The sequence below is a fragment of the Salmo salar genome, chromosome 19, assembly GCF_965601325.2.
Source record: "Salmo salar chromosome 19, fSalSal1, whole genome shotgun sequence".
NCBI classification, from domain to species: Eukaryota; Metazoa; Chordata; class Actinopteri; order Salmoniformes; family Salmonidae; genus Salmo; species Salmo salar.
In genome coordinates this window covers 33,311,240-33,331,131 of record NC_138309.1, presented here as the reverse complement: position 1 = coordinate 33,331,131, position 19,892 = coordinate 33,311,240, and the positions used below count along the sequence as shown (strand labels likewise).

The following is a 19,892-nucleotide window of genomic DNA, read 5'->3' as shown; positions in this document are numbered from 1 at the left end:
TCCCAGCCCCCATGTCTTCCAACCCTCAGCCCACCTCTGAACCCCACTGAGACAGCCTGATACTGGGGATAACAGCTCAGTCCCAGCCCACCTCTGAACCCCACTGAGACAGCCTGATACTGGGGATAACAGCTCAGAGCCTCACCCTGCTGGAAGGCCCCGGCTGAAGGGTTCCACACTGACATCATTAGCTTTCACCTGCAGGAGAAAGTGTTTGATCAAATATTTTTATTAGAATAAATGTGAAAGAAATAATGGTCAAAGAAGACATCTGTATAAAAGCAGAGATTTGCTTTATTGCAATGTTATTAGTCATGTAATGACTGGTGTTTTTACTCATGTAACGACTGGTGTTATTAGTCATGTAATGACTGTGGTGTTATTAGTCATGTAACGACTGTGGTGTTATTAGTCATGTAACGACTGTGGTGTTATTAGTCATGTAACGACTGTGGTGTTATTAGTCATGTAACGACTGGTGTTATTAGTCATGTAACGACTGGTGTTATTAGTCATGTAACGACTGTGGTGTTATTAGTCATGTAACGACTGTGGTGTTATTAGTCATGTAACGACTGTGGTGTTATTAGTCATGTAACGACTGTGGTGTTATTAGTCATGTAACGACTGTGGTGTTATTAGTCATGTAACGACTGTGGTGTTATTAGTCATGTAACGACTGTGGTGTTATTAGTCATGTAACGACTGTGGTGTTATTAGTCATGTAACGACTGTGGTGTTATTAGTCATGTAACGACTGTGGTGTTATTAGTCATGTAACGACTGGTGTTATTAGTCATGTAACGGCTGTGGTGTTATTAGTCATGTAACGACTGTGGTGTTATTAGTCATGTAACGACTGTGGTGTTATTAATCATGTAACGACTGTGGTGTTATTAGTCATGTAACGACTGGTGTTATTAGTCATGTAACTACTGTGGTGTTATTAGTCATGTAACGACTGTGGTGTTATTAGTCATGTAACGACTGGTGTTATGTGACGACTGTGGTGTTATTAGTCATGTAACGACTGGTGTTACTAGTCATGTGACGACCGTGGTGTTATTAGTCATGTAACGACTGGTGTTACGTAATGACTGTGGTGTTATTAGTCATGTAACGACTGGTGTTATTAGTCATGTAACGACTGTGTTGTTATTAGTCATGTAACGACTGTGTTGTTATTAGTCATGTAACGACCGTGGTGTTATTAGTCATGTGACGACCGTGGTGTTATTAGTCATGTGACGACCGTGGTGTTATTAGTCATGTGACGACCGTGGTGCTATTAGTCATGTGACGACTGGTGTTATTAGTCATGTGACGACTGGTGTTATTAGTCATGTGACGACTGTGGTGTTATTAGTCATGTGACGACTGGTGTTGTTAGTCATGTGACGACTGGTGTTATTAGTCATGTGACGACTGGTGTTATTAGTCATGTAACGACTGGTGTTATTAGTCATGTAACGACTGTGGTGTTATTAGTCATGTAACGACTGTGGTGTTATTAGTCATGTAACGACTGTGGTGTTATTAGTCATGTGACGACTGTGGTGTTATTAGTCATGTGACGACTGGTGTTATTAGTCATGTGACGACTGGTGTTATTAGTCATGTGACGACTGGTGTTATTAGTCATGTGACGACTGGTGTTATTAGTCATGTGACGACTGGTGTTATTAGTCAAGTGACGACTGTGGTGTTATTAGTCATGTAACGACTGGTGTTGTTAGTCATGTAACGACTGTGGTGTTAGTCATGTAACGACTGTGGTGTTATTAGTCATGTGACGACTGTGGTGTTATTAGTCATGTGACGACTGGTGTTATTAGTCATGTGACGACTGGTGTTATTAGTCAAGTGACGACTGTGGTGTTATTAGTCATGTAACGACTGTGGTGTTATTAGTCATGTAACGACTGTGGTGTTATTAGTCATGTATCGACTGTGGTGTTATTAGTCATGTAACGACTGTGGTGTTATTAGTCATGTAACGACTGTGGTGTTATTAGTCATGTAACGACTGTGGTGTTATGTAACAACTGTGGTGTTATTAGTCATGTAACGACTGGTGTTATTAGTCATGTAACGACTGGTGTTATTAGTCATGTAACGACTGTGGTGTTATTAGTCATGTAACGACTGTGGTGTTATTAGTCATGTGACGACTGTGGTGTTATTAGTCATGTGACGACTGGTGTTATTAGTCATGTGACGACTGGTGTTATTAGTCATGTGACGACTGATGTTATTAGTCATGTGACGACTGGTGTTATTAGTCAAGTGACGACTGTGGTGTTATTAGTCATGTAACGACTGGTGTTATTAGTCATGTAACAACTGTGGTGTTATTAGTCATGTAACGACTGTGGTGTTATTAGTCATGTATCGACTGTGGTGTTATTAGTCATGTAACGACTGTGGTGTTATTAGTCATGTAACGACTGTGGTGTTATTAGTCATGTAACGACTGTGGTGTCATTTAACGACTGGTGTTATTAGTCATGTAACGACTGGTGTTATTAGTCATGTAACGACTGGTGTTATTAGTCATGTTAACGACTGGTGTTATTAGTCATGTAACGACTGTGGTGTTATTAGTCATGTAACGACTGTGGTGTTATTAGTCATGTAACGACCGTGGTGTTATTAGTCATGTGACGACCGTGGTGTTATTAGTCATGTGACGACCGTGGTGTTATTAGTCATGTGACGACCGTGGTGTTATTAGTCATGTGACGACCGTGGTGTTATTAGTCATGTGACGACCGTGGTGTTATTAGTCATGTGACGACCGTGGTGTTATTAGTCATGTGACGACCGTGGTGTTATTAGTCATGTGACGACTGGTGTTATTAGTCATGTGACGACTGTGGTGTTATTAGTCATGTGACGACTGTGGTGTTATTAGTCATGTGACTACTGGTGTTATTAGTCAATTGACGACTGTGGTGTTATTAGTCATGTAACGACTGTGGTGTTATTAGTCATGTAACGACTGTGGTGTTATTAGTCATGTGACGACCGTGGTGTTATTAGTCATGTGACGACCGTGGTGTTATTAGTCATGTGACGACCGTGGTGTTATTAGTCATGTGACGACCGTGGTGTTATTAGTCATGTGACGACCGTGGTGTTATTAGTCATGTGACGACCGTGGTGTTATTAGTCATGTGACGACCGTGGTGTTATTAGTCATGTGACGACCGTGGTGTTATTAGTCATGTGACAACTGTGGTGTTATTAGTCATGTGACGACTGTGGTGTTATTAGTCATGTGACGACTGGTGTTATTAGTCAATTGACGGCTGTGGTGTTATTAGTCATGTGACGACTGGTGTTATTAGTCAAGTGACGACTGTGGTGTTATTAGTCATGTAACGACTGTGGTGTTATTAGTCATGTAACGACTGTGGTGTTATTAGTCATGTAAAGACTGTGGTGTTATGTAACAACTGTGGTGTTATTAGTCATGTAACGACTGGTGTTATTAGTCATGTAACGACTGGTGTTATTAGTCATGTAACGACTGGTGTTATTAGTCATGTAACGACTGTGGTGTTATTAATCATGGAAAGATTGTGGTGTTATTAGTCATGTAACGACTGGTGTTATTAGTCATGTAACGACTGTGGTGTTATTAGTCATGTAACGACTGTGGTGTCATTTAACGACTGGTGTTATTAGTCATGTAACGACTGGTGTTATTAGTCATGTAACGACTGGTGTTATTAGTCATGTTAACGACTGGTGTTATTAGTCATGTAACGACTGTGGTGTTATTAGTCATGTAACGACTGTGGTGTTATTAGTCATGTAACGACCGTGGTGTTATTAGTCATGTGACGACCGTGGTGTTATTAGTCATGTGACGACCGTGGTGTTATTAGTCATGTGACGACCGTGGTGTTATTAGTCATGTGACGACCGTGGTGTTATTAGTCATGTGACGACCGTGGTGTTATTAGTCATGTGACGACCGTGGTGTTATTAGTCATGTGACGACCGTGGTGTTATTAGTCATGTGACGACTGGTGTTATTAGTCATGTGACGACTGTGGTGTTATTAGTCATGTGACGACTGTGGTGTTATTAGTCATGTGACGACCGTGGTGTTATTAGTCATGTGACGACTGGTGTTATTAGTCATGTGACGACTGTGGTGTTATTAGTCATGTGACGACTGTGGTGTTATTAGTCATGTGACTACTGGTGTTATTAGTCAATTGACGACTGTGGTGTTATTAGTCATGTAACGACTGTGGTGTTATTAGTCATGTAACGACTGTGGTGTTATTAGTCATGTGACGACCGTGGTGTTATTAGTCATGTGACGACCGTGGTGTTATTAGTCATGTGACGACCGTGGTGTTATTAGTCATGTGACGACCGTGGTGTTATTAGTCATGTGACGACCGTGGTGTTATTAGTCATGTGACGACCGTGGTGTTATTAGTCATGTGACGACCGTGGTGTTATTAGTCATGTGACGACCGTGGTGTTATTAGTCATGTGACAACTGTGGTGTTATTAGTCATGTGACGACTGTGGTGTTATTAGTCATGTGACGACTGGTGTTATTAGTCAATTGACGGCTGTGGTGTTATTAGTCATGTGACGACTGGTGTTATTAGTCAAGTGACGACTGTGGTGTTATTAGTCATGTAACGACTGTGGTGTTATTAGTCATGTAACGACTGTGGTGTTATTAGTCATGTAAAGACTGTGGTGTTATGTAACAACTGTGGTGTTATTAGTCATGTAACGACTGGTGTTATTAGTCATGTAACGACTGGTGTTATTAGTCATGTAACGACTGGTGTTATTAGTCATGTAACGACTGTGGTGTTATTAATCATGGAAAGATTGTGGTGTTATTAGTCATGTAACGACTGGTGTTATTAGTCATGTAACGACTGGTGTTATTAGTCATGTAACGACTGTGGTTATTAGTCATGTAACGACTGGTGTTATTAGTCATGTAACGACTGGTGTTATTAGTCATGTAACGACTGGTGTTATTAGTCATGTGACGACTGTGGTGTTATTAGTCATGTGACGACTGTGGTGTTATTAGTCATGTGACGACTGTGGTGTTATTAGTCATGTGACGACTGTGGTGTTATTAGTCATGTGACGACTGTGGTGTTATTCGTCATGTGATGACTGTGGTGTTATTAGTCATGTGACGACTGTGGTGTTATTAGTCATGTGACTACTGTGGTGTTATTAGTCATTTGACGACTGTGGTGTTATTAGTCATGTGACAACTGTGGTGTTATGTAACGACTGTGGTGTTATTAGTCATGTAACGACTGTGGTGTCATTTAACGACTGGTGTTATTAGTCATGTAACGACTGGTGTTATTAGTCATGTGACGACTGGTGTTATTAGTCATGTAACGACTGTAGTGTTATTAATCATGTAACGACTGTGGTGTTATTAGTCATGTAACGACTGTGGTGTTATTAGTCATGTAACGACTGTGGTGTTATTAGTCATGTAACGACTGTGGTGTTATTAGTCATGTAACGACTGTGGTGTTATTAGTCATGTAACGACTGTGGTGTTATTAGTCATGTAACGACTGTGGTGTTATTAGTCATGTAACGACTCTGGTGTCATTTAACGACTGGTGTTATTAGTCATGTAACGACTGGTGTTATTAGTCATGTGACGACTGGTGTTATTAGTCATGTGACGACTGTAGTGTTATTAGTCATGTAACGACTGTGGTGTTATTAGTCATGTAACGACTGTGGTGTTATTAGTCATGTAACGACTGTGGTGTTATTAGTCATGTAACGACTGTGGTGTTATTAGTCATGTAACGACTGTGGTGTTATTAGTCATGTAACGACTGTGGTGTTATTAGTCATGTAATGCTGTGGTGTTATTAGTCATGTAACGACTGGTGTTATTAGTCATGTGACGACTGTGGTGTTATTAGTCATGTGACGACTGATGTTATTAGTCATGTGACGACTGATGTTATTACTCATGTGACGACTGGTGTTATTAGTCATTTAACGACTGGTGTTATTCGTCATGTAACGACTGTGGTGTTATTAGTCATGTAACGACTGTGGTGTTATTAGTCATGTGACGACTGTGGTGTTATTAGTCATGTGACGACTGGTGTTATTAGTCATGTGACGACTGATGTTATTAGTCATGTGACGACTGATGTTATTAGTCATGTGACGACTGGTGTTATTAGTCAAGTGACGACTGTGGTGTTATTAGTCATGTAACGACTGTGGTGTTATTAGTCATGTAACGACTGTAGTGTTATTAGTCATGTAACGACTGTGGTGTTATGTAACGACTGTGGTGTTATGTAACGACTGTGGTGTTATGTAACGACTGTGGTGTTATTAGTCATGTAACGACTGTGGTGTTATTAGTCATGTAACGACTGGTGTTATTAGTCATGTAACGACTGTGGTGTTATTAGTCATGTAACGACTGTGGTGTTATTAGTCATGTAACGACTCGTGTTATTAGTCATGTAACGACTGGTGTTATTAGTCATGTAATGCTGTGGTGTTATTAGTCATGTAACGACTGTGGTGTTATTAGTCATGTAACAACTGCGTTTAGTTGGTCCCTGGGATTTTGCTAGGAGGATAGTCTTACAGGAGTCATGATTTCCTGTCTGCAGGCAGCAGATAGGGATTGGCTCATGGTGTGGGTAAGATAGGGAAAACGAGCGTCTTGGTGATAGTCTGTTGTCTGACCAGGGGAGTAAATACAACACCTCTCATCTCAGACAGGCAGGCAGATGGGCTGATGACCTGGTCCTGTGGCAGGATCCCTTTATCTATATCTATCTACAGCCTACCATTGTATCCACTCACACCTACATTTATCCACACACACACCTACACATATCCACACACACCTACACATATCCACACACACCTACACATATCCACACAGCTGTCTGTCTGTCTGCCTCCCTGGCTGGGTGTCTGTCTGTCTGTCTGTCTGTCTGTCTGTCTGTCTGTCTGTCTGTCTGTCTGTCTGTCTGTCTGTCTTCCTTCCTGGCTGGGTGTCTGTCTGTCTGTCTTCCTGGCTGGGTGTCTGTCTGTCTGTCTTCCTGGCTGGGTGTCTGTCTGTCTGTCTTCCTGGCTGGGTGTCTGTCTGTCTGCCTCCCTGGCTGGGTGTCTGTCTGTCTGCCTCCCTGGCTGGGTGTCTGTCTGTCTGCCTCCCTGGCTGGGTGTCTGTCTGTCTGCCTCCTTGGCTGGGTGTCTGTCTGCCTCCCTGGCTTTGTGTCTGTTTGACTTCCTGGCTTTGTGTCTGTCTGCCTCCCTGGCTGGGTGTCTGTCTGCCTCCCTGGCTGGGTGTCTGTCTGTCTGTCTATATGGGTGTTGTTTCCTGATACTGTAAAATGAGTCTGATCCCTACAAGACAACGTGGTCACCCACAGCTGATCCCTGATGAACTCTGAGCAAGGTGGTCACCCACAGATTGTCTGTTTAGTTACACTAAGACACCAGACCCACACACAGGTTCATATTAGGCTGGGCTGTTGTTGTTTACACTAAGACACTAGACCCACACACAGGTTCATATTAGGCTGGGCTGTTGTTGTTTACACTAAGACACCAGACCCACACACAGGTTCATATTAGGCTGGGCTGTTGTTGTTTACACTAAGACACCAGACCCACACACAGGTTCATATTAGGCTGGGCTGTTGTTGTTTACACTAAGACACTAGACCCACACACAGGTTCATATTAGGCTGGGCTGTTGTTTACACTAAGACAATGGTTCCCAAACTGTTTCACTCAGGCCCGCATTCCATCATTGGGGAATATTTACATTTACAACTGTCCCCAGCGCCCCGAGCCCCCCGACCACTCACGCGCCCTCTCCTCCCGACCACTCGCACACCCCCCGCCCACAAGCGCGCCCCCTCCCCCCCGACCACCAGCGCGCCCCCCCCGCCCACAAGTGCGCCCCCTCCCCCCCGACCACCAGCGCGCCCCCCCGCCCACAAGTGCGCCCCCTCCCCCCGACCACTCGCGCGCCCCCACCCGACCACTCGCACGCCCCCCCGCCCACAAGCGCGCCCCCTCCCCCCCGACCGCTCGCGCGCCCCCACCCCCTCGACCACTAGCGCGCCCCCCCACCCACAAGCGCGCCCCCTCCCCCCCGACCGCTCGCGCGCCCCCACCCCCTCGACCACTAGCGCGCCCCCCCGACCACTCGCACACCCCCCTGCCCACTAGCGTGCCCCCCCGACCACTCGCGCGCCCCCTCCCCCCTGACCACTCGCACGCCCCCTCCCCCCCGACCACTCACGCGCCCTCAGGTTGGGGAACCACTGCACTAACACACTTAAGACCCACTCACAGACTGAGGACCTAGTCAAAACAGCAGCTTATTTACTTTCCCTCGTATTTAAACAGAGGAGAAGTGTGCCGAGTCGGAGGTGTGTCCATCTTTATTGTAACACAGGACATTGTGTGTTTATTGAAATCCACAAGGCTATCTTGTTCTTTGAGATGTATTACATGTTGATCATTTAGCTGTTATCTGTTATCCAGAGTGACATACAGTCCGTTAACCAAGCTAGGATAGACAACCACATATCAGTCATTACCAGGAAAGCAGATAAATCAGAGCTAGTTACAAGTGTTAGTGCCAGAAAGGGGATCCTTAGTCAGTTGAACAACTGAATGCATTCAACCCAAATGTTTTCTTCTGCATTTTCTGCAGAATGGCAGATTTTTCCACCTTGCCGGCTCTGGGATTTGAACCAGCGACCTTTGGGTTACTGGCCCAACTCTCTTAACCACTAGGCTACCTAGCTGTATGTCTGTGGAACATCTATAAGCAAATGTGCTCTGTGTTTTGTGTTTATTTTCATGGAGCTTAACTACTTTCAGAGTCATTAGGCAGCTATTAACCCTAGCTTTAACCCTAGCTTTAACCAGCTCAAGACTTATTTGTTTCTGTCTAAATTAAATAGACAAACGCCTGCAAATTACCCAGCAGACACCTTGCTTGTGTTCTTTATAACACTTCCGGATCCTAGGAAGCGTGGCAAGGAAACACTGTCAGATTTATGTGCGAGTGTGTTTGTGCGTAGGAGCGTGGCTAAGAAACACTGTGTAAATTTATGACGACTCTTCTATACCACTGTTGTTTACCTTTCAGTCTGAGCCAGACCAGAACGCTGAATGATATTTATTTAAAACATTCTGTTGTATTTATTCGCTCTTTATGATATTTACTTTACCTGCAGGAATTTGTTGGCCATTAATTTATTGTTTTAGTGAAGCACAATAAAAGGATTAAGTCGTGGGCCCGCTGTGTTCTCACTGTGTTCAAAGGGTCAGCTATAGGACTGGACTAGAGGTGTTTGTCTGGGAAACTCTCACCTTAACTAACCCTATTACAACCCTATGTGGGAATTATTACAGCAGTAAACTCACTATATGAACATTACAGCAATATAGACTGTGGGAAACAGGGTCAACAACAGAGCAAAATGGATGTTCATTAGGTTGGAACACACCGTGTGTAAGGGTGAGGATGTCAGAACCACTGAACTATTTCTACGGTGACATGGTGTCCTTGTTCACTATTAGGGGCTGTATTTGTCCTTTTATTCACTATTGACTGTTGTTTTAACATGTGCTTTAGGACAGCAACTTGGAATTAGTTCCCATTTATAAAGTGATTTAGTGCAGCAGTTTATCCTGGGTGTGTATGAGAAAGAGATCTGCCAGCAACACATAGCCTGTGTGTCTCTCTCTCTCTCTCGCTCGCTCGCTCGCACACACATACACACCCCTCACCTCCACTTACTCCAGAGTAAACAGCCTGCTGAGCTGTAGAGAGGCAAGACATTCTGTCCTGATTTATGAGCTCAGGGAGCCTCCTCTCTGTGTCACACAGCGACACCTGAACCCTAACCCTCTGTTACCCCTCACTGGTCCTCTGGGCCTCTGGTTAACTCATCTACTCAAACAGGCAGCATGCATGAGTGACTCCACCTGCACAGACCTTAGCCTAGCAACACTAGCTGTATAGTCACTCTGTTATACTTTCTAGTACTAGCTCTATAGTCACTCTCTATGTCTAATATTACACTTTCTGATACTAGCTCTGTAGTCACTCTCTGTCTGTTATACTAGCTCTATAGTCACTCTCTGTCTGTTATACTAGCTCTATAGTCACACACTCTGTCTGTTATACTAGCTCTATAGTCACTCTGTCTGTTATACTAGCTCTATAGTCACTCTGTCTGTTATACTAGCTCTATCGTCACACTCTGTCTGTTATACTAGCTCTATAGTCACTCTCTGTCTGTTATACTAGCTCTATAGTCACTCTGTCTGTTATACTAGCTCTATAGTCACTCTCTGTCTGTTATACTAGCTCTATAGTCACTCTCTGTCTGTTATACTAGCTCTATAGTCACTCTGTCTGTTATACTAGCTCTATAGTCACTCTGTCTGTTATACTAGCTCTATAGTCACACTCTCTGTCTTTTACGTCCAGTCTGGTGAATGTCTCGCTACCTTCAGTCTGGTGAATGTCTCGCTACCTTCAGTCTGGTGAATGTCTAGCTACCTCCAGTCTGGTGAATGTCTAGCTACCTCCAGTCTGGTGAAGTCTATCTTCCTTCAGTCTGGTGATTGTCTCGCTACCTCCAGTCTGGTGATTGTCTAGCTACCTCCAGTCTGGTGAAGTCTATCTTCCTTCAGTCTGGTGATTGTCTCGCTACCTCCAGTCTGGTGAATGTCTAGCTACCTCCAGTCTGGTGAATGTCTAGCTACCTCCAGTCTGGTGAATGTCTAGCTGCCTCCAGTCTGGTGAATGTCTAGCTACCTCCAGTCTGGTGAATTTCTAGCTGCCTCCAGTCTGGTGAATGTCTCGCTACCTTCAGTCTGGTGAATGTCTCGCTACCTTCAGTCTGGTGAATGTCTAGCTACCTCCAGTCTGGTGAATGTCTAGCTACCTCCAGTCTGGTGAAGTCTATCTTCCTTCAGTCTGGTGATTGTCTCGCTACCTCCAGTCTGGTGATTGTCTAGCTACCTCCAGTCTGGTGAAGTCTATCTTCCTTCAGTCTGGTGATTGTCTCGCTACCTCCAGTCTGGTGAATGTCTAGCTACCTCCAGTCTGGTGAATGTCTAGCTACCTCCAGTCTGGTGAATGTCTAGCTGCCTCCAGTCTGGTGAATGTCTAGCTACCTCCAGTCTGGTGAATTTCTAGCTGCCTCCAGTCTGGTGAATGTCTAGCTACCTCCAGTCTGGTGATTGTCTAGCTGCCTCCAGTCTGGTGATTGTCTAGCTACCACCAGTCTGGTGAATGTCTAGCTACCTCCAGTCTGGTGAATGTTTAGCTACCTCCAGTCTGGTGAATGTCTAGCTACCTCCAGTCTGGTGAATGTCTAGCTACCTCCAGTCTGGTGAATGTCTAGCTACCTCCAGTCTGGTGAATGTCTAGCTACCTCCAGTCTGGTGAATGTCTAGCTACCTCCAGTCTGGTGAATGTCTAGCTGCCTCCAGTCTGGTGAATGTCTAGCTACCTCCAGTCTGGTGAATTTCTAGCTGCCTCCAGTCTGGTGATTGTCTAGCTACCTCCAGTCTGGTGAATGTCTAGCTGCCTCCAGTCTGGTGATTGTCTAGCTACCTCCAGTCTGGTGAATGTCTAGCTACCTCCAGTCTGGTGATTGTCTAGCTACCTCCAGTCTGGTGAATGTCTAGCTGCCTCCAGTCTGGTGAATGTTTAGCTGCCTCCAGTCTGGTGAATGTCTAGCTACCTCCAGTCTGGTGAATGTCTAGCTACCTCCAGTCTGGTGAATGTCTAGCTACCTCCAGTCTGGTGAATGTCTAGCTGCCTCCAGTCTGGTGAATGTTTAGCTGCCTCCAGTCTGGTGAATGTCTAGCTACCTCCAGTCTGGTGAATGTCTAGCTGCCTCCAGTCTGGTGAATGTTTAGCTACCTCCAGTCTGGTGAATGTTTAGCTACCTCCAGTCTGGTGAATGTCTAGCTGCCTCCAGTCTGGTGATTGTCTAGCTACCTCCAGTCTGGTGAATGTCTAGCTGCCTCCAGTCTGGTGATTGTCTAGCTACCTCCAGTCTGGTGAATGTTTAGCGACCTCCAGTCTGGTGATTGTCTAGCTACCTCCAGTCTGGTGAATGTTTAGCTGCCTCCAGTCTGGTGAATGTCTAGCTACCTCCAGTCTGGTGAATGTCTAGCTGCCTCCAGTCTGGTGAATGTCTAGCTACCTCCAGTCTGGTGAATGTTTAGCTACCTCCAGTCTGGTGAATTTCTAGCTACCTCCAGTCTGGTGAATGTCTAGCTACCACCAGTCTGGTGAATGTCTAGCTGCCTCCAGTCTGGTGAATGTCTAGCTACCACCAGTCTGGTGAATGTCTAGCTACCTCCAGTCTGGTGAATGTTTAGCTACCTCCAGTCTGGTGAATGTCTAGCGACCTCCAGTCTGGTGAATGTCTAGCTACCTCCAGTCTGGTATGGGTCTTGAAGCCAGTTAATGATTTTCTGGTACAGGCATCACCTGCTGGTCCCATGTACTGTCAGTACACTGTGGTTCTCACTTTTGTCTGTGTGTCTGTCTGAAGTTGGGGACCGGCCATTCTCTGATGGACAGGAACGTGACAGCTTGGCATGCTGAGAGCTGGGCCTGGCCCAATCAGACACTTTGACTTGTTTGGTGTGTATATATCAGGGATGTTGCTGCTGACCAACAGGCCCTCATTAACCAGTGAATAAACAGTAAAATTACATGTCCAACAGAAAATACTCTGCATGCATACAAGGAACAGATTCATATATACACTCTTCATACAAGGAACAGATTCATATATACACTCGTCATACAAGGAACAGATTCATATATACACTCGTCATACAAGGAACAGATTCATATATACACTCGTCATACAAGGAACAGATTCATATATACACTCATCATACAAGGAACAGATTCATATATACACTCATCATTATAAGGAACAGATTCATATATACACTCGTCATACAAGGAACAGATTCATATATACACTCGTCATACAAGGAACAGATTCATATATACACTCATCATACAAGGAACAGATTCATATATACACTCATCATACAAGGAACAGATTCATATATACACTCATCATACAAGGAACAGATTCATATATACACTCATCATACAAGGAACAGATTCATATATACACTCATCATTATAAGGAACAGATTCATATATACACTCGTCATACAAGGAACAGATTCATATATACACTCGTCATTATAAGGAACAGATTCATATATACACTCGTCATACAAGGAACAGATTCATATATACACTCGTCATTATAAGGAACAGATTCATATATACACTCGTCATACAAGGAACAGATTCATATATACACTCGTCATTATAAGGAACAGACATTTTTGATGAAGAGCTTAATGGAAACAGGCCTGGTATTGTTGCATGTCGTCTTACAGTCAAACAGCTGTTGCCTATTATTAGACATGCACTTCCTGTAATGAAGCAGCTAATAATAAAACCTCATTTTAAACACATCAAATTATCAAAGCCAGTTGGAAACAGTACACCTGGGTGTTTCTGGAAAAGCCAGTTGTAAACAATACACCTGGGTGTTTCTGGAAAAGACAGTTGTAAACAGTACACCTGGGTGTTTCTGGAAAAGCCAGTTGTAAACAGTACACCTGAGTGTTTCTGGAAAAGCCAGTTGTAAACAGTACACCTGGGTGTTTCTGGAAAAGCCAGTTGTAAACAGTATACCTGGGTGTTTCTGGAAAAGCCAGTTGTAAACAGTATACCTGGGTGTTTCTGGAAAAGACAGTTGTAAACAGTACACCTGGGTGTTTCTGGAAAGCCAGTTGTAAACAGTACACCTGGGTGTTTCTGGAAAATCCAGTTGTAAACAGTACACCTGAGTGTCCCATATGTGCCAGAGCTGAAAACCTCAAAAGTTGAAAGACTGGGAACCTAAAAGCAACAACTAGGATGGGTTGCCAATATGAACTAGGATTGTGCCTTTGGGCTTCTGGACAACAAAAGAAAGTTGATATGAAAATCAATAGAACAGGAGAGAAATGCCTCAAGATCCCTTTTACACGATACTGCCTCAAGCTCCCATTTACACGATACTGCCTCAAGCTCCCATTTACACGATACTGTCTCAAGCTCCCATTTACACGATACTGGCTCAAGCTCCCATTACACGATACTGCCTCAAGCTCTTATTACGTTATACTGCCTCAAACTCCCATTACACGATACTGCCTCAAGCTCCCATTTACACAATACTGCCTCAAGCTCCCATTTACACTCTACTGCCTCAAGCTCCCATTTACACACTACTGCCTCAAGCTCCCATTTACACGCTACTGCCTCAAGCTCCCATTTACACGCTACTGCCTCAAGCTCCCATTTACACGATACTGCCTCAAGCTCCCATTTACACGATACTGCCTCAAGCTCCCATTTACACGATACTGCCTCAAGCTCCCATTTACACGATACTGCCTCAAGCTCCCATTTACACGATACTGCCTCAAGCTCCCATTACACGATACTGCCTCAAGCTCTTATTACGTTATACTGCCTCAAGCTCCCATTACACGATACTGCCTCAAGCTCCCATTTACACGATACTGCCTCAAGCTCCCATTTACACAATACTGCCTCAAGCTCCCATTTACACAATACTGCCTCAAGCTCCCATTTACACGCTACTGCCTCAAGCTCCCATTTACACACTACTGCCTCAAGCTCCCATTTACACGCTACTGCCTCAAGCTCCCATTTACACGATACTGCCTCAAGCTCCCATTTACACGATACTGCCTCAAGCTCCCATTTACACGATACTGCCTCAAGCTCCCATTACACGATACTGCCTCAAGCTCCCATTACGTTATAAATATGTGACTTACCAAGACAGTTAGTAGAAAGAAAACACACCTTCCTCTAGGAATCGACTCCTAAGATTAAGTATTTTTGCAACGGAGGAGACTGATTAGTTGCCGTACTTCCGAGAATACAAACACTCATGTGCGCTAGCTAGGGATGGAGAGAGACGGGAGGGGCACAGTATAGGCAGGTCAGCCACCAGACAGACAGAACCGTGCACTAGGCCTATCTCAAATCATAATTGTATTGGTCACATACACATGGTTAGCAGATGTTAATGTGAGTGTAGCGAAATGCTTGTGCTTCTAGTTCCGACAGTGCAGTAAGTAATCTAACAATTCCATATCTACCTTATACACACAAATCTAAGTAAGGGAATGGAATAAGAATATGTACATATAAATATATAGATGAGCGATGGCCGAACGGCATAGGCAAGATGGTACAGAGTACAGTATAGATGGTATAGAGTACAGTATATACATATGAGATGAGTAATGTAGGGTATGTAAACATTACTAAAGTAGCATTATTAAAGTGACTAGTGGTCCATTTATTAAAGTGGCCAATGATTTTGAGTCTATGCAGGCAGCAGCCTCTCTGTGTTAGTGATGGCTGTTTAACAGTCTGATGGCCTTGAGATAGAAGCTGTTTTTCAGTCTCTCGGTTCCAGCTTTGATGCACCTGTACTGACGTCGCCTTCTCGATGATAGCGGGGTGAACAGGCAGTGGCTCGGGTGGTTGATGTCTTTGATGATCTTTTTGGCCTTCCTGTGACATCGGGTGGTGTAGGTGTCCTGTAGGGCAGGTAGTTTGCCCCCGGTGATGCGATGGGCAGACCACACCACCCTCTAGAGAGCCTTGCGGTTGTGGGCAGAGCAGCTGCCGTACCAGGTGGTGATACAGCCCGACAGGATGCTCTCAATTGTGCATCTGTAAAGTTTGTGAGGGTTTTAGGTGACAAAGCAAATTTCTTCATTCTCCTGAGGTTGAAGAGGCGCTGTTGCGCCTTCTTCACCACACTGTCTGTGTGGGTGAACCATTTCAATTTGTCCGTGATGTGTACGCAGAGGAACTTAAAACTTTCCACCTTCTCCACTGCTGTCCCATTGATGTGGATAGGGGGCTGCTCCCACTGCTGTGTTCTGAAGTCCACGATCATCTCCTTTGTTTTGTTGACGTTGAGTGAGAGGTTATTTTCCTGACACCACACTCCAAGGGCCCTCACCTCCTCCCTGTAGGCTGTCTCGTCGTTGTTGGTAATCAAGCCTACCACTGTTGTGTCATCTGCAAACTTGATGATTGAGTTGGAGGCGTGCATGGCCATGCAGTCGTGGGTGAACAGGGAGTACAGGAGAGGGCTGAGAACGCACCCTTGTGGGGCCCCAGGGTTGAGGATCAGCGGGGTGGAGATGTTGTTACCTACCCTCACCACCTGGGGGCGGCCCGTCAGGAAGTCCAGGACCCAGTTGCACAGGGCGGGGTTGAGACACAGGGTCTCGAGCTTGATGACGAGTTTGGAGGGTACTATGGTGTTAAATGCTGAGCTGTAATCGATGAACAGCATTCTTACATAGGTATTCCTCTTGTCCAGATGGGTTAGGGCAGTGTGATTGCGATTGCGTCATCTGTGGACCTATTGGGGCGGTAAGCAACTTCTGGAGAAGACCGAGAGACTGAAAAACAGCTTCTACCTCAAGGCCAACAGACTGTTAAATCAGCCATCACTAACATTGTTGTCAGCAGCCACTCATACTGACTCAACTCTAGCCACTTTAATAATGAAAAATGTATGTAATAAATGTATCACTAGCCACTTTAAACAATGCCACTTCATATAATGTTTTCATTCCCTACATTACTCATCTCATATGTATATACTGTACTCTATACTATCTACTGCATCTTGCCTATGCCGTTTGGCCATCACTCATTTATATCTTTGTATGTACATATTCGTATTCATTCCTTTACACTTTTGTGTATAAGGTAGTTGTTGTGGAATTGTTAGATTACTTGTTAGATATTACTGCACTGTCGGAACTAGAAGCACAAGCATTTCGCTACACTTGCATTAACATCTGCTAACCATGTGTATGTGACCAATACAATTTGATTTGATTTGATTTGATTTGGGTTCTCCAGAGGTTGTGTGTTCCCCAGAGGTTGTGTGTTCCCCAGAGGTTGTGTGTTCCCCAGAGGTTGTGTGTTCCCCAGAGGTTGTGTGTTCCCCAGAGGCTGTGTGTTCCCCGGAGGCTGTGTGTTCCCCGGAGGCTGTGTGTTCCCCAGAGGCTGTGTGTTCCCCAGAGGTTGTGTGTTCCCCAGAGGTTGTGTGTTCCCCAGAGGTTGTGTGTTCCCCAGAGGTTGTGTGTTCCCCAGAGGCTGTGTGTTCCCCAGAGGCTGTGTGTTCCCCGGAGGCTGTGTGTTCCCCAGAGGCTGTGTGTTCCCCAGAGGCTGTGTGTTCCCCAGAGGCTGTGTGTTCCCCAGAGGCTGTGTGTTCCCCGGAGGCTGTGTGTTCCCCGGAGGCTGTGTGTTCCCCAGAGGCTGTGTGTTCCCCAGAGGCTGTGTGTTCCCCAGAGGCTGTGTGTTCCCCAGAGGTTGCCCCAGAGGTTGTCGCCCCACCCTATCTGCTGTATGACCAATGAAACACTTTAACAAACTCCTGTTTCCAGCCGTCATCAGTTTTCTGTGAGCTGCCGATAGTTGATGTATCTAGCGTCCTTCATAGTGTTTTAATTGGCTCATATGCATCACACCGAGAGTAAACAGCTCAGTAGCTGTCTTACATGCTTCACTATGTTAAATTGACCTTTACTATGAATGACTGACTGAGAGGCTGATTGATGTTCTCTCTGCCAGGCTGGAACAGGCCTGCTGTTATAGAATCCTGCTGTCAGAAAGATCCATCCTTACTTGGCCAGACACTGTTAGGACTGGGCGATATATCAAATTCCTTTGATTCATTTGAATCGGCAGTGCCTTCAGAAAGTATTCATACCCCTTGATTTATTCCACATTTTGTTGTTACAGCCTGAATTCAAAATGGATTGAATAGATTTGTCTCACCCATGTACACACAATACCCCATAATGACAAAGTGAAATTATGGTTTTAGACATTTTTGCACATTTATTGAAAATGAAATACAGAAATACTGTATTCACACCCCTAAGTCAATAATGTTATAATCACCTTTGGCATCGATTACAGCTGTCAGTCTTTCTGGGTAAGTCTCTAAGAGCTTTCCACACCTGGATTGAACAATGTTTGCACATTATTAAAACAAATTCTTCAAGCTCTGTAAAGTTGGTTGTAGATCATTCCTAGACAGACATTTTTATGTCTTGCCATAGATTTTCAAGGCAATTTAAGTCAAAACTGTAAATCAGCCACTAAGGAACATTCAGTGTCTTCTTGGTAGGCAACTTCAGTGTACTCTTGAGTGGACAAAACATTAGGAACACCTTCCTAATGTTGCCCTCAGAACAGCCTCAGTTCGTCAGGGCATGGACTCTACCAGGTGTTGAAAGCGTTCCACAGGGATGATGGCCCATGTTGACTCCAATGCTTCACACAGTTGTGTCAAGTTGGCTGGATGTCCTTTGGGTTGTGGACCATTCTTGTTACACACGGGAAACCGTTGAGTGTGAAAAACCCAGCAGTGTTGCCGTTCGTAACACAAACTGGTGCGCCTGGCACCTACTACCATACCAAAGACACTTACATTTTCTGTCTTGCCCATTCACCATCTGAATGGCACACATACACAATCCTTGTCTCAAGGCTTTAAAAAAAATCCTTCTTTAACCTTTCTCCTCCCCTTCATCTACACTGATTGAATTTGATTTAATAAGTGACCATCAATAAGGGATCATAACTATCTTGCCATTCACATGGTCAGTTTCATGGAAAGAGCAGGTATTCCTAATGTTTTGTACACTCAGTTTATGTTTGGCCTTGTGTTGTAGGTTATTGTCCTGCTGAAAGGTGAATTGTCTCCCAGTGTCTGGTGGAAAGCAGACAAGCAGGTTTTCCTCTAGGATTTTGCCTGTGCTCATCTCCATTCTGTTTTTCTATCCTAAAGAACTACCCAGTCCTTGCCGATGAAAAGCATACCCATAACATGATGCAGCCACCACCATGCTTGAAAATATGCAGAGTGATACTCAGTGATGTGTTGGATTTGCCCCAAACATAACGCTTTGTATTCAGGACATAAAGTTAATTTATTTTTCCAGTTTTTTTGTAGTTTTAATTTAGTGCCTTATTGCAAACATAATGCATGTTTTGAAAATTCTTTATACTGTACATTGTCCTTTAGATTAGTATTGTGGAGTAACTACAATATTGTTGATCCATCCTCAGTTCTCTCTTATCACAGCTATTAAACTCTGTAACTGTTTTAAAGTCACCATTGGCCTCATGGTGAAATCCCTGAGCGGTTTCCTTCCTCTCCGGCAACTGAGTTAAGAAGGAGGCCTGTATATTTGTAGTGACTGGGTATATTGATACACCATCCAAAGTGTAATTAATAACTTCACCATGCTCAAAGGGATATTCAATGTATTTATTTTTGTATTTTTTTTACCCATCTACCAGTAGGTGCCCTTCTTTGCAAGGCATTAGAAAACCTCCCTGGTTTTAGGGGTTGAATCTGTGTATTAAGTTCACTGCTCAACTGAGGGTATCTTACATATAATTGTATGTGTGGGGTACAGAGATGAGATAGTCATTCTAAAATCGTGTTAAACACTATTGAACAAAGTGAGTCCATTCAACTGATGTGAATTGTTAAGCACATTTTTACTCCTGAACTTATTTAGCCTTGCCATAACAAAGAGGTTGAATACTTATTGACTAAAGACATTTCAGATTGTAATTTTTTATACATTTATAAACATTATAAAACCATAATTTGACATTATATGGGGTATTGTGTGTAGGCCAGTAACGCGCAATCTCAATTTAA

General features: G+C 44.1%; 1 protein-coding gene across 6 annotated transcripts in view; it reads left to right on the top strand.

Annotated features, from left to right (window-relative positions):
* Positions 1-19,892, top strand: part of LOC106578738 (kelch domain-containing protein 3) — a 194,702-nt gene that overhangs the window by 66,766 nt on the left and 108,044 nt on the right. The window lies entirely within an intron of this gene.